Here is a 2,180-nt window from a genome sequence, read left to right as displayed (position 1 = left end):
GCCTCCCAAAGTGCTGGGATTACAGACATGAGCCACCGTGCCCAGCCAACAGACTTAAAAAAATAAAAAAGAAAAGAAATTTGAGTTAACATCTAAAAGTTAAACCTTAGTTCAGGGCTGGTACTCAATATATCTTAGGAATTATTGTTGATTCTCAAATTCTCCAAATATTCATTGAATGCCTGGCGCATTTGGAGGCTTTGCACTAGTTCTATGGATAAAATGGTATTTACACATGAAATTTGTTTCAAAGAACCCACAGTCCAGGAGGACATGCACACATGACTATGTGTGTCTGACACAGAAGTAACTGTCATACACGAGATTTAAAAACTGCTGGGCGTGGCTCCTCACGTCTATAATCCCAGCACTTTGAGAGGCCGAGGCAGGTGGATCACCTGAGGTCGGGAGTTTGAGACCAGCCTGACCAACATGAAGAAACCTCGTCTCTACTAAAAATATAAAATTAGCTGGGTGTGGCGGTGCATGCCTGTAATTCCAGCTACTGGGGAGTCTGAGGCAGGAGAATCGCTTGAACTTGGGAGGCGGAGATTGCAGTGAGCCAAGATTGTGCCATTGCACTCCAGCCTGGGCAACAAGAGTGAAACTCCGCCTCAAAAACAACAATAAAAAAAAAACTGCTTTGGGCTGGGCATGGTGGTTCACATTTGTTATCTCAGCACTTTGGGAGGCAGCCTGGGCTCAAGTGATCCTCCCATGTCAGCCTCCCAAATGTGAGCCATTGTACCTGGCCCAAAATATCACATTTTTAAACAAAGAAGGATCAGTACTCTTGGTGTTTCCTTTTGCTGCAGGGTCTGATGTGGTGTGTATAGCACTGCTGTCCTGAGTCCCTTGGGGGCCTCTATATTAGACATGACATCACATGTCCCCCAGCTGGTTGGTGTTCATCATTAGCTCCTGTGTGGTTTCCCTTCCCCTTCCCATCAAGACCTTCCACAGGGACCAATTGGCCTTGTGTGCCCAGGACTGAGGGGTTTCCTGGGATGGGGGATTTTCAGTGCTTAAACTGGGACAGTTCCAGCAAAGCAGGATGATTTGTTACCCAATTAGAGAAAAAAGCAGGGACTGGATTTTTTTTTTTTTTTTTGAGACAGGATCTCATTCTCGCCTATACTGGAGTGCAGTGGTGTGATCATGGCTTATTGCAGTCTCCACCACTCAGGCTCATATGATCCTCCTGCCTCAGCCTCCAGAGTAGCTGGGACAACAGACATGTACCACCACACCCAGTTAATAGGGACTGGATCTTATGTATGTACCTTTGTAACTCTCAAAGGTTATAAGCCACTTGATAGCCCTCAGTAACTATTATTGGCCAAATTATATTTGGCAGAGCACCTGGCAGGGACTCAGTACATCCCTAATCAGTTGCTCATCTGAGGCACAGAAAGGTTAAAAGTGATGCAGCCAGGACCTGCTGGCAAATCCCCATGGCTCCAGCACCAGGCCTGTCTAGCACCTGAACCTCTGACCTACTGCTGCTCATCCATGTCTATCTCCTGAGACCTCGAGACATGAAGCCACCTTGGGTAACCTGTGAAGGCTTATTTGCCTAAAACCTGCCGAGGAGTGTTAATGTCCCCATCCTGTTTTAATCGACAAACACTTTGCTTTTGGAAACTTTCTGTTCCTTGGACATTGATGGTCATATTGCTTCTGGAATCATTACAGTGTGCCTTCAGCCAAAAGCAGAACTGGAAACATCCTAAGTGGGCTGGTAACAAGGCTAGCTCTGTCGACTAGTTCAAGACCCCTGAGAGCTTTGGGCCTGAAGTTCCTCAGCTTCCAAGTGAAAGGTTTCGACTTGGCATTCTGGGAGACAGCCTCTGTGACCATCAGTTTCCTCATCTGTAAAACTGGCATCATGATAACTTTGAAGGTAATTGTGAGGCTTAAAGGGAGTCATGCATGTAAACCACCTTGCACAGTCCCTCGCAGGAGTTCTTGGCTTTTTGTTTTGTTGGGTTTTTTGTTTGTTTGTTTTGAGACAGAGTCTTGTTCTGTTGCCCAGACTGGAGTGCAGTGGTGCAATCTTGGCTTACTGTAGCCTCCACCTCCCTGATTCAAGTGATTCTTGTACCTCAGCCTCCCAAGTAGCTGGGATTTCAGGCACCTGCCACCATGCCCAGCTAATTTTTGTATTTTTAGTAGAGACA

At 46.3% G+C, this 2,180-nt stretch overlaps 1 long non-coding RNA gene across 1 annotated transcript in view; it reads left to right on the top strand.

Moving 5' to 3' along the window:
• LOC105506617 overlaps positions 1-1,939 on the top strand; it is a 5,967-nt gene extending 4,028 nt beyond the window's left edge. Inside the window, exon 2 of the long non-coding RNA XR_001000953.1 lies at positions 1,696-1,939. This is a non-coding gene — a long non-coding RNA (uncharacterized LOC105506617). The remainder of the gene's footprint in view (positions 1-1,695) is intronic.
• The last annotated feature ends 241 nt before the right edge of the window (positions 1,940-2,180 follow it).

The sequence above is a fragment of the Colobus angolensis genome, unplaced genomic scaffold, assembly GCF_000951035.1.
Source record: "Colobus angolensis palliatus isolate OR3802 unplaced genomic scaffold, Cang.pa_1.0 Scaffold139, whole genome shotgun sequence".
NCBI lineage: Eukaryota > Metazoa > Chordata > Mammalia > Primates > Cercopithecidae > Colobus > Colobus angolensis.
The sequence above is the reverse complement of the archived record's forward strand: the minus strand, read 5'-3'. Positions and strand labels throughout refer to the sequence as shown.